This window comes from Diabrotica virgifera, chromosome 3, assembly GCF_917563875.1.
Source record: "Diabrotica virgifera virgifera chromosome 3, PGI_DIABVI_V3a".
In the NCBI taxonomy this organism is placed as follows: Eukaryota; Metazoa; Arthropoda; class Insecta; order Coleoptera; family Chrysomelidae; genus Diabrotica; species Diabrotica virgifera.
In genome coordinates this window covers 245,351,392-245,364,630 of record NC_065445.1, presented here as the reverse complement: position 1 = coordinate 245,364,630, position 13,239 = coordinate 245,351,392, and the positions used below count along the sequence as shown (strand labels likewise).

The following is a 13,239-nucleotide window of genomic DNA, read 5'->3' as shown; positions in this document are numbered from 1 at the left end:
TTAAGTTCGTCAGAAATCTAAGTTGACATTGTTGCCAAAGTATAAAAAAATCCTGAATCCATTTTAAATCAAATAGTATCACATTGCAGAAGTGGATTGTATTATAAATAAATAAAAAAAAAATTGAAATAGAAAACTAGAAATAATATTCTTACGTTACAAACAACAAATATAGTATTTTTACTACAAAAACGTTATTACCTAGGTCAAAATTTTTGACGTAAGAGAACTGTCAAAACATTAGAATGTGACTTTTCATTATTGCCGTGTTTATAATAAACATAGCAATAATGAAAAGTCACATTCTAATGTTTTGACAGTTCTCTTACGTCAAAAATTTTGACCTACGTAATAACGTTTTTGTAGTAAAAATACTATCCGCTGGGAGCGTTAACTTTGACACATGGTCACGTGGTACACTGTGGATGTTTGTGGGACGATCTTATGTGTATTCCTTATGGGTGATTTGCAAAAACAAGAGATTATTTAAAATATTACTATTAATTTTGTACAATTGTATCAATACATCACAAGAAATTCGCTATAAATACTATATATGGTAGAAAATGTTTGATATAATACATAAATATAATTTCGATATACAAACTTAGGAAGAGATTTTTAGGTTAACAGCCGAAATGTGAGGTTACGGCTGTCAAGAAGGACTTCGTAAATGTAAACAAAAGTTGCAAAGTCAGAATTTGCCCAATCTCAAAGCCTTTTTAATTCCTATAAAGTTGAAATGTTGCTTCCTCTGCTTAAGTATACTGTTTTTAACATAATACCACCATAATTCGGTCTTAAATTTGTATGAAATATAGTTTTTTAGTGATATTCACCAAGCAAAGTTTACAAACTTTTGTGAACCATTCTATTTTGTATAATAAAAATGGTAATGTGCTTTGCCCCGGATTGTACACAATATTGTGAAAGAGGGATATGTAGATTCTTTGTTGTTCCCAGGATCTGGTTGAAAAGAAGACATTGATTTCATTACTAAGGTAAGAAAATATAGTGAAGAGAATGAACTGAATTTATCGTTGTATAATTGATTCACAGACTGAAAGATAGGGAACCATCTGTCTATTCTTTGTTGGTTTGCTCTTGCCACTTTGGGAATTCCGACCAACAAAATGGCACAGCAGTTTTTGAGCACAACAAAGCCAAAGGTTTTTTGACAGACAATCAACCTTTACTTACATCCAAATTAAAAGAGTAAAGTAAATAATTTTACTTGTGTTGAAATATCTGCTACTTTTTAGAATCTATTTTCAAGGACCCACTCTGCATAAATATAGAATATAGAGGTCCTCTCAGTTCGCCATGTTGATTTTCATTTTTAGTATTATAATATATTTGTTGGTCCATTTATATTTACCTTGTCCGCCTGGTATATAAATTTTCAATTTTGTATACCTAAATTCCAAAATTTATTTCCATTATCTCAAATATACTAAATTTACAATCAAGATGCAGTAAAAATAAACAAACCAAGACACGTTAAATGCTACTAGGAGCACTTCCGAATCATAATTTACAATGTATATACATTTTAAATCCCAAATCATTATTTCTTAAGTTTATACATTGTAAATTATGATTCGGGAGTGCTCCTAGTGTAGCATTTAATGTGTCTTGGTTTGTCTATTTCTACTACATCTTGATTGTAAATTTAGTATATTATTTATTGAGAAAATACTATTTTAGCTTGCCATTTTCATTATAAATTATTTCCAGTAAAACAGTCATTCTCTTTAGATATTTTATTTCAAAACTAATTATTTATCAAGTGCTTAATTTTTTGTAATTTTGTCTTAATAGAAATACCTACTTCTCTATCTGCTAATATTGACCTTCAGGTAATTTCTTTTGCTCATATAAATATGAGCCGGTTTCATTCAGGTTCATTTGTATAGATTCTGTTCAAGTGAAACAAATCTAGTTGGTTTTCTGATTATATTGCTTAATTTTCTGTTCACATTTTTATGAATTGACTAACACATTTGCTAATTTGCATAATATATTTGTTTGATAATTTGATTCATCCAATTAGGTAAAGAAAATATTTGTGGGGTATTTATTTTCTGTTAATGCTAATTCATTGATATATCAGCAGTTATGTTAAATAATAATTTCTCAAGTTTCATTTATCGGTTTAAAAATTTGTTAAATTTATAGAAATATTCGTGATTCAATTAATTTAACAGAAAATTGTATTTTCTGATTAAGGGGTGTTTCAATTAAAACATTTTAGAAAAATAGGAAATGGTTGAATGCTCGAATATATGAATTTTAAAAGTCAAAAGGCAGATATCGAGCACTGAATTTATTAAATCTTGCCCAAGTATACTTTCGCTATCTAGAGCTAGAGCATCCTCAGGGGCATTTCGTCAATAAAAAGAAGGTATCCTCGAATGTCATTTAATTAAAATAAATAATTTGGTGGCAAACTTAAATTAACATCTAACTAAACACTGAAAAGGGACAAAACAGATAAATTAAAGTGCTAGTAGGTTCTACATTCTTGCAATATTCTGCCTCCATATTGCAAGAATGTAGAGCCTACTGGCACTTTAATTTATCTGTTTTGTTCAGTGTTTAGTTAGATTAATTTAAGTTTGCCACCAAATTATTTATTTTAATTAAATGACATTCGAGGATACCTTCTTTTTATTGACGAAATGCCCCTGAGGATGCTCTAGATAGCGAAAGTATACTTGGGCAATATTTAATAAATTCAGTGCTCGATATCTGCCTTTTGACTTTTAAAATTCATAAAACATTTTAGTTATAACTTTTAGTTCAAAAGTAACCTGTAAATTTTTCTGTACTGCTGACAGGGAATATTAAGGTTTTGTTGGCTTGGGTGGTAGGGGCCCTTCATAAATTTATGCTGCGGTTGTCTACATCTTAATTTCTCTTCTAGGCACCCAGGAGAAGGGCATGGCCCTAACCCTCAAATATGAGTATTATAGAAAATTAACAGTTACCCAGGCAACCATCCAATGAGAATCGTAGGAAAATTAACAGTTCCACAGACAATCATCCAGTGACCACATTGTCTCTTTTTGGACATACCATCTGACGCTTTCTGAAGATCTTGGGGTGTAAATAACCCAGGACAGCACCGGAAGAAGCCGTCAGACCACAGGCTAAATTCCTTATTAAAATCTATAGCTTGCCTATAAACAGAGACAGACTATTTTTATATAAAATAACTTCATTAGTTCTAAAATGTAGATCTTGAATTGTGACCATAATAAAATGAGAAAATAAAGTGTTTATACTGAAGTTCATTCCTTTTTACTTTACTGATGCAGCAGGAGCAGAATACAAGAACCCATAAAGGTCTCAGGCTTGCTGTGTTATGTTGGCGATGTTATGTTGAATTTGTTTCTTGGTCCAATGTTGGCACTTGGAAATGAATTCAATATTTCATTATCAATATGATCACGACAATGTATTGAAATTTTGTAGAAATCAAATTCAAAATGTGAAAAATGAAACATTAGTCAGTACTTTCCAGGAGGCCTTTACCAGGACCCAGTACCTCTCGTTGCAAATCTACCTACTTCTCCAGTGAGAAGTGAAGAAGAAAGTCAACCCGGCACTGCCAATGAAGCTACTCAGTTTCTACTCGTTTGGTTGCAACTATGGAAGCTGAAAATGACTTTTTGTAGAATGTCAAAGTACTTCAAGAAGCAGTAAATATTGCAAAGTAGTTGTCTTCTTGTTTTTCATTTAGATGTACTGAAAGTAGTGATGAAAAAATTGTGCTTTATATAGTTCGTCCGCTCTAACTTTTCCGTTTTGACTTAATTTTCAAACAAATTAAGTCAGAATTAAGTCATTTTGTATACTTATACTATATACTACACACATCAGTGTACGTTTCACTTTAGGTTTTGACTTAATTTGTTTGAAAATAAATCGTGACACATGGGAAAAGTTAGAGCAGACGAACTATACTGGTTTACCATGCAAATATGTATTTATGTGTTTATAATATGAGTTTAGACTGATGTCAATTAATTGTTATCAAGATTGAGCTGTGGTCAATGTACCTAAAATTGATCCGTTACTATTTACAGTGATGAAATTGAAACTAAATCTTGTAAATGAAGATTTAGGCATTATATTTAAAATTTCAATGAGGATTTCATCCTACTGAACCTGGTTTAAACATTATTTCAAAATATTATGAAGGATGTTCACAGCAGGAATAAAAATAACTTATTGTATGCCAACATGATTCAAAAATTTTATAAATTGTAGAATAATTTTAGACTGCACAGAAATCTATTGTAACCAACCAAAAAATTGGAAAAACAGGTAGAGTAACATATAGCTCATATAAACATAGAAATACTTTAAAATGTCTAATTGAAGTGGCTCCCAATGGAGTAGTTACTTATGCAAGTAAGGTTCAGTATTTGACAAGAAGATAGTAAAAAATTTAGTATGTATATTACAGCACATGGTATCAGGTGACTTAGTAATTGCTGATAAATGATTTTTGGTTTCCCATTTGTTTCCTTCAGTTGTAAGTTCAAAAAATAGACCACCTTGAACAACTGCTCAATTTACACCAAACCAATAATTGCTAAAGGAAGAATACATGTCAGAAAAATCATAGCATGTGATTTGACTTTAAAAAACACATGCAATGATGACAGTCACATTCTCATGTTAGTGGTCACACAGTAAATCACTAGAAAAAACTCCATTATACTATCCCGACATGGTAAGTATGGGTCATTCGTCATTCTATGAATATACAACTCTCTTGGATTATCTCGATAACGAATATTTTACTGTGCAAAATATGAAGAACGAAAGTAAATTGAAAATTACATTGTTGTTTATGGGAATAATTACTCTAGAGCCATTTACTTTCGTACTTCTTATGTTGCACAGTAAAATATTCGTTGTTGAGATAATCCAAGAGAGTCATATATTTGTTGAATGGCCCATATTTGATCTTACATTTAGTTTACTCTCAAAATTAACATCAAAGTCTGATTTTATATGTATGTTATTTTAAAATATAAATTATGTATCCTTGATATGTTATTGACTTACTAATCATGGTACATATGTTCTTTCTATTGATTTACTCTTTTAATATGGGTAACCACATCTACTTAGGAATTTGCAACACAATTGGGTTCAGTAACATAATTAGAGTCACTTCTTTGATTTTTCTTTTTATCATTCATTATGGAAATAAATATTGTAGAATCAATGAGTGAATGAATTAATTCAATGAGCTATATAGTTAATTTGTTTCAAGTAACATTTTAAAATCAAAAATGTTTTATGCATGTAATCTGGAAAATAAAAATAATAAATTTCTATTTTTGCTATCTTCAATATGTATATGTTTAGATATATAAAATAAACAAAAAAATGTAATTTTAAAGTGCTTTATTTCCACATAAAAATGGTATATACTTATTTATTCAAATAAAATGTTTTTAATAATTTTATATTGTGTTCCCAGCATTCTTCAATACCGACATCATACATGATCGATTCTGAAGGCATCCAGATCACTAGGTGGCACACCTTCCTTTTTATTAATTATAAGTTGCCTTGAATTTGGTTGTAATAATCGTGCTTTGTGTTCAGTACTCATTTTTTCTTTCATTAAAATATATGATATAGTCCCTATAAAACATATCATTAACCAATGATTTGTACTCTTCTTTGTTCTTTTCCAAATTTTATGGCCTTTATTTTCTGAAAAAATAAAAAGAAATATACTTTTATTTTACCTACTTTAAAATCGTTTTATTGTCTTTTATTTATTTATTTTGCTCTGAAGCAACAGTTTGAAGCCTCATCGAAAGGTCAGTCAAAAATGATGTGTCAACAATTATTGCAAAGTTAAAACGAATTTTCAATTAGCTAAATAATGGGCTTGAAATGAAGCAACTAAGTAAGGTACCAGAGTAATGATTATATGCAAAATTCTACATTATTTTACCTGGTCAGTATGAAAGCTAGCTTACAATTAGCAAGGCAGTGCATGTAAACAATGATTTAAGTTGTTAAAGATGTTCAAAATTTATCTACTCGTTTCACAGTAATGGTATATTATTAAAATATTTTTTATCATTTTTTCTCTTTTCTCGATTATTAGTTTTTATTGTATAGTATATAAATTATTCTAATTACTGAATACATAGATAGTGAAAAAATAATCCCATTAATTACATTAATGAATAATTTACGTAATTGTACAAATAATAAATAACTGTTATTCAAAAATTGAACGGAAATATGACCTAGTTCTCATTCATTGCTGATGACGATATTGCTGTCAACTTATGTTTACATCTACTACATTGCTTATGTGATTTTACTATATACTTATATAGTAAATATATACAGGGTGTCCCGAAAAGATTGGTCATAAATTATACCACAGATTTTGGGGTCAAAAATAGATTTATTGAACCTCACTTACCTATATACAATAGTGCACACAAAAAAAGTTACAGCCCTTTGAAGTTACAAAATAAAAATCGATTTTTTTCATATATCGAAAACACTATGGAAAATGGACATGTGGCATTCTTATGGCATCTTATCTTAAAAAAAAATTAAAGTGAAATTTGTGCACCCCAAAAAAATTTTATGGGGGTTTTGTTCCCTTCAACCCTCCCAAACTTCTGTGTATGTTCCAATTAAATTATTATTGTGGCACCAGTAGTTAAACACACTGTTTTTAAAACATTTTTGCCTCTTAGGACTTTTTCGATAAGCCAGTGTTTATCGAGACGTTTTGAATATGTGTCGGATCCACCACATATTTGTAAATGGTTAACTACGATTATAGACCTGTTAATAATCTGAAAATTTATTTATAATTTACATTTTTAGGTATATTTTAAAAAAGAAGCTGAATCTCGATAAAAGGTGACTTATCAAAAAAAGACTAAGAGGCAAAAAAGTTTTAAAAACACTGTGTTTAACTTATGGTACCACAATAATAGTTTAATTGGAACGTACACAAACATTTGGGGAGTTTAAATGGACAAAATCCCCATAAAATTTGTATGTAAATATATTAAAACAGAAGCCGCATCTTGATAAAAACTGGCTTATTGAAAAAATACTATGTGGCAAAAAAGTTATTAAAATGTTGTGTTTATCTAATGATACCACAATAATAAATTAATTGGAACATACAAAAAAGTTTGGGGGGGCTTTAAGGGAACAAAACCCCCATTAAATTTTTATGTAGTGGACAAATTTCACTATAATTTTGTTTTAAGATGTTCCTGCCATAAGAATAATACATGTCCATTTTCAATAAAAAATCTCTAATAGTTTTCGATATATTGAAAAAAGTCGATTTTCATTTTGTAACTTCAAAGGGCTGTAACTTTTTTTATGAGCACATTTATACTAAGGTAAGTTAGGTTCAATCGAATTATTTTTGACCCCAGAATGTGTGGTATAATTTATGACCAATCTTTTCGGGACACCCTGTATAGTTTCACACAATGAAGAAGTAAAAATTTTTGAAGCTGCGATAAAATACACTTGGTAACAAGAAGAAGCTAGAGCTGTCGATATTATGAAGCTACAGCGATGGCGAGACTTAGCAGCATCCAAACGAGATACATCGTAAAGGCAGATGAAAATCACTAGTTTTTTCGTGCATTCTAAACTATTCTATCTACAAAGTCAGATGTAAATCAATGTTAAACTGATTCTAGTTTTATTTTAATCTTTTTTAAATTAATATGTGCATACAGTATACAGTACATAATTAAAGACTTTGAAGAGTAAGCCCATTACAATAGACGTAAACTTGTGTTTCATTTAACCCTCCCTATTATCCGCCATTTTAGCTTATCTGCCCTTCCGTTGGCCCATTTATGGCGGATAACCGAGACTCTACTGTATTTATAGTAAATTAACAATAACAATGGACCATCTTCATCTCCAACAAGTAGACCAATATGCACTAACAGAAGCAGAAATACAAGACGTAATAAAAAAATGAAAAATAACAAGGTCCCAGGATGCAATATAATAACTGTAGAAATATTAAAATATGGAGGACATAGAATACAGAGTGAAATATCAAAGTTAATACTAGAGATATGGACCACAGATATATAATGCCGGAACAATGGAAAGTTGCAGTGATATGCCCTATACATAAGAAGGGAGACAAGTTAGATTGCAATAATCACCAGGGAATATCACTACTAAACGTTGGATATAAAATATTGGAAGGAAGACTAAATAGTATAATGGAACAAACAACAGGGGATTATCAAGGAGGATTCAGAAAAGGCAGGTCAGCTATACATCAAATATTTACAGTAAGACAAATGCTGGGAAAATTCTACAAGCGAAATACCGAACTACATAATCACATCATCTATTTGTAGATTTCAAACAAGCATATGACTCAGTATTTAGAAAGGAATTATATAGCTCAATGCAAGAGGTAAATGTGTCAAAAAAAACTAATCAGATTAGTAAAACTATGCCTAGTCAACACCAAGGCAAAAGTAAGGATCCAAAATCAACTGTCTGATGAATTTAACATTAATGAAGGTCTAACACAAGGGGATGTGCTGTCAACAACACTTTTTAACCTTGCGTTGGAACAAGTAATCAGGAAAACTCCTATAGATAGGTAAGGTACAATATTTACAAAGCTCAATTAAGTCCTTGCTTAGGCAGATATATAGACATAATCAGTTGAACATTAAAAGACCTAGAAAAAATTTATACATAAGAAGCGGCACAGACTATGGGCTACAAGTTAATGTCTCAAAGACAAAGTACATGATAAAAACTGGGGAAAAAGTACAAAAGAATGGCAACAACATATCCCTGAGTGGGCAAATATTTAAAAGAGTAGACTGTTTCAAATATTTACGATCAACAATTACAGAAGGAAATAAAAACAGTGATGAGATAACAGTGAGAATTTCATTTGGAAACAAATGCTTCTACAGCCTACAGAACATCATAAAGTCAAAATCAGTATCTATTAATTCAAAAGTAAAAGTATACACAACAGAAACCTGTAGTAATGTATACATCAGAAATGTGGACTTTGACTAGTGAACAAGAGGAACAACTTCTTAGATGGGAAAGAAAAATATATGGACCTATAAAGGAGAAAGGCGTATAAGGGTGAACCACAAAATAAATAGAGTGTTTAACAGACCGACTTATCATAAAAGAAATGCAAAGTAAACACCTGAGTTGGTTGGGACAAGTAGAAAGGATGGGTTAAATACAAAAAAGTACTTAGAAAATAAACGGGAAGAGACTGAGAGGTAGGCCTAGAAAGAGATGGATTGATGGTATTCACCAGGATTTGAAAGACCTAGAAATATGAGAATGGGAAAAAAACAAAAGAAAGGAAAACATGGGCCATGGGCAACTGTAGTCAAGCAAGCAATACACATAACGCCGAAAAGACCTCAAAAAGAAACAAGAAAGTAATATAGATAAATAACTTTTAGAACTTTTGAGGTGTTACGAGTGTAGCTGGCCTTTGTCATGCAAAACTTTAGAGCCTAGAAACCCTAACGGGTGGCCATGGCCCTCCATGGGCTGTTAGTGGTCACCGATGATGATTTAATTCTTTAATTCAATAGATAAAAGTGAGGTTAACATACTTTTGTCTTTGAATAGCACTAATCCATTTTTTTCTTTGATCCTGCCTATATTTGGATGTAGGAAAACGAAAGAATTTCATTCCACTATTTCTCCATGTACAATGACAGTCAAAAACAACACAAGAACCGCATTTTAAAAAATTAACGGAATAATAATTATTTTGATTTATAGAAGCAATCGCAGGTGACGGTGTTGCCAGAGAAATTTTTGTAAATGCACTGGAGTGACTGGAATATTGACTAAAATGTACTACACCAACACATTTTGTACAAAAACTTAAAAAACGTCGTTTTATGTTATTTGAAGCAAATTTATTATATCACAAAATTTTAGGGTTTTACTTTAGATACTTTAGTATCACAAGTTTGGTTGTTAATTGTATCAAATTGGTACAATTGTACCAACTCTGGCAACGTTTGTGGGACGAGCTTCCAATTTTCGCCACCATGAGAAGAACGGTCGATATGTGTCATCCCCTCCATGTCAACCCTCTCAACACTTTTTTCGTTAAGTGCACTTTACATCAACAATAAATTGAACAATAAATTGACCAAGTTATTCAAGGCCAAATTTGACATGTTCTCAAAGCACAATTTGACATCCAAGTTTGTTCGTTATTAACTTGACGCCAATAAATTCGTGAATTTCTTGAAAGCAAAATTTTCTTGTCCTCAAAAAAATTGAAGGAACTTGGAATAAATGTTGTAAAAATGTCAATATTTTCAGTAGTACCAATGCAATGATTTTTTTATTAGAAGCTTTTGAATGTCGTTTGTTTCTTTGTTTGAGTAAAGTGTTTGATTTGAAACAGAATAGAATAGAACAGATTAATAAAATAAATAAAATAGAGAGATAGATTAGAATAGATATATAGTATAAAATAAACTGAAATAGAATAGAGTAGAATATAATAGAATAGATGTAATATATATGTAGATACTTACTAATAAAGTATTTGATTTAAAACAGAATAGAGTAGAATGTAACAGATTAAATGAAATATATAGATAGATTAGAATAGATATATAGTATAGAATAAAGTAAAATATAATATAATATGTGAAATGATTGTGAAAAACAATAGTTTTAAGTACCTAGGATCGGTATTACAGAGTAATGGAGAAATAGATGGAGATGCATGCAGTAGAATTAGGGCTGGATGGATGAAGTGGAAAGAAGCGAGTGGTGTGTTGTGACAGAAAAATTCCAATGAAGCTGAAGGGAAAATTCTATAAAACAGCCACAAGACCGGCTATGATGCGCGGAACTGAATGTTGGGCAGTGAAAAAGAAAGCGGAACAACGAATGCATGTGGTGGAAATGAGAATGCTTAGATGGATGAGTGGAGTGACAAAGAAGGATAAAATTAGATATGAGTATATTAGGGGAAGTCTAGGTGTGGCACCAATTGATGCCAAAATGAGAGAGCATAGGTTAAGATGGTTTGGTCATGTTCAACATCGAGACGTTAATCACCCAATACGAAGAATAGCTGAAGTGCAGATTCCTGAAAGGAGTAGGAGAGGAAGACCAAAGAAGACGATAAGGCAGGACATGTTGGTAAAGGGGATTAACATTGATATGACTCAAGATAGAATTGTGTGGAGAAATGCAATTAGGGAAGCCGACACTGCATAGGGATAAGGCAAAGAGAATGATGATGATGATAATAGGTGTAATGTGTAGATACTTATATAGAATAGGTTTGAAATAGAGTAGAATATAATAGAATAAAGATACTATATACCTACATCCCTAATAGCACAAGGATGTCCTTCACAGACTTTAGGGAGGTCCGTTTTCGTCCAAGGAACGTCCTATTTTGGTCCAAATGTCGCGCTACCGAATGTCTGTTGGACGTCCACTTAAGGTCCGAAGGGACGTACATTGGACCTTAATCGGACGTCCTAGGGGACGTAAATTGGACCTTAACAGGACGTCCTATTTTGGTCCAAATGCCACGTTGCCAAACGTCCAATGGACGTCCACCTAACGTCCGAGGGGACGTTCAGTGAATGTCAATTGGACCTTCATAGGATGTCCCAGTTTGGTCCAATGTCTTGCTGCCGAACGTCCATCTAACGTCCTGAGAGGACCTCCGGTGGACGTCTAGCATCGATATTTAGACCTGTGGAGAATGTATGGTGGGAAATAAAAAATATATTTTTAAGGAACTTATATTACATCTTATATTAAATTACAATTATTGGATATTACATTATTTACATTAAATTACAATACACTTCTCCAAGAAATTAACGCACCACCTTAAAAATAGGGCATTTTTGATGTCTCGAATTTTCTAAACCTGTTGTCTCATCTGAGTGATTTTTTTATAATATAGCCTAGGCTATAGGTTACATCCTTAAGCTTGTCATGCACTGGTAGCTATACTGTAATATATGTATATTATATCATATCGCTCTCTATAGTAATGAGTGAGCCTGCAGACAGGGAACTAATGGTTCCGTATGTGCAGGCTCACTCATTACTATAGAGAGCGACGTGATATAATATATATTACAGTATAGCTCCCCGTGCATGACAAGCATAAGGCAGTAACCTATAGCCTCAGGCTATATTATTATAAAAAAATCACTTAGATGGGACAACAGGTTTAGGAAATTCGAGACATCAAAAATGCCCAATTTTTAAGGTGGTGCGTAATGCACTGTATATATAGGTAAACTTATATACAGGCTGTAACAAAAATAAAATTTTTGTGTTTATTTAGTTGGCTATCTATTATAGTGTACAATCATCTAGAATATTTTGAACAAACTAAAAACATGAATATATCATCGAAAAAATAATAAAAAGGTCTTAAAATGCTTGGTTAGATATTAAGATCTATTTAAAAAGAAACCAAAAACTGTATATTTTCTACAGAACGTAGATTATGAATTTTTAAGCCAGCTAATCCCATTTATTATACAGGGTGTCCCGAAAAGATTGGTCGTAAATTAAATCACATATTCTGGGACCAAAAATAATTTGAATGAACCTAACTTACCTTAGTACAAATATGCACTCAAAAAAAGTTACAGCCCTTTGAAGATACAAAATGAAAATTCGATTTTTTCGAATATATCGAAAACTATTAAAGATTTTTTATTGAAAATGGACATGAAGCAATATTATTGCAGTAACATCTTAAAGAAAAATTATAGTGAAATTTGTGCACCCCATAAAAATTTTATGGGGGTTTTGTTCCCTTTAACCCCCCCAAACTTTTGGGTACGTTCCAATTAAATTATTTCTGCGGTACCATTAGTTAAACACTGTGTTTTTAAAACTTTTTTACCTCTTTCTATTTTTTCGATAAAGCTCTTTTTATCAAGATATGGCTTCTTTTTAAAATGGTTCAAAATATACCTAAAAATGTAAATCATAAATAAATTTTCATATTATTAGTCTCTACAATCGTACTTAACCATATACAAATATGTGGTGGATTTGACAAATATTCAAAATATCACGATAAAAACTGACTTCAAAAAAGTACTAAGAGGCAAAAAAGTTTTAAAAACATTGTGTTTAATAGTACCACAATAATAATTCAATTGTAACTTACAC

General features: G+C 31.3%; 2 long non-coding RNA genes across 2 annotated transcripts; one reads left to right on the top strand and one right to left on the bottom strand.

Annotated features, from left to right (window-relative positions):
- The first annotated feature begins 237 nt into the window (after positions 1–237).
- LOC126881642 (uncharacterized) lies at positions 238–3,291 on the top strand. The gene is made up of 2 exons (XR_007696947.1): positions 238–1,001; positions 2,927–3,291. It is a non-coding gene; the product is annotated as an uncharacterized LOC126881642 (long non-coding RNA).
- A 2,121-nt stretch (positions 3,292–5,412) lies between these two features.
- LOC126881644 (uncharacterized) lies at positions 5,413–10,068 on the bottom strand. The gene is made up of 2 exons (XR_007696950.1): positions 9,663–10,068; positions 5,413–5,742 (listed from the first exon to the last, which is right to left on the bottom strand). It is a non-coding gene; the product is annotated as an uncharacterized LOC126881644 (long non-coding RNA).
- Between the last annotated feature and the right edge of the window lie 3,171 nt (positions 10,069–13,239).